The 332-nt window shown below is 36.7% G+C and overlaps 1 long non-coding RNA gene across 1 annotated transcript in view; it reads left to right on the plus strand.

Moving 5' to 3' along the window:
* Positions 1-332, plus strand: part of LOC107758155 (uncharacterized) — a 16,212-nt gene that overhangs the window by 576 nt on the left and 15,304 nt on the right. The window lies entirely within an intron of this gene.

Below are 332 nucleotides of genomic sequence, written 5' to 3' on the forward strand. Positions count from 1 at the left end.
CTTCAGAAAATTGGATGTCATTTTCATTTCTTCTTGCATGTAATGTCTGATAAAGCAACATTTGTGAGTGGAGCGCTGCTTTGTGTACAGCGTTACCGGGATACCTCGATCTCTACCACTCTAACAGCGCCTCCTGCTGGCAGAGAATGAGTTTGTATATATATGCCGCCACAAATAGAGTGCAAGTCTGTGGGAAACACTGTAATATTATTTATGCATTTACTCAACTGTTTTAAATATTGATACTAATATAAAAAATATGTTTATCAGCATATTAGAATGATTTCTGAAGGATTATGTGACACTGAAGACTGGAGTGATGATGCTGAAAA

Source organism: Sinocyclocheilus rhinocerous, unplaced genomic scaffold (genome assembly GCF_001515625.1).
Source record: "Sinocyclocheilus rhinocerous isolate Xijiao unplaced genomic scaffold, SAMN03320098_v1.1 scaffold894, whole genome shotgun sequence".
Classification (NCBI taxonomy): domain Eukaryota; kingdom Metazoa; phylum Chordata; class Actinopteri; order Cypriniformes; family Cyprinidae; genus Sinocyclocheilus; species Sinocyclocheilus rhinocerous.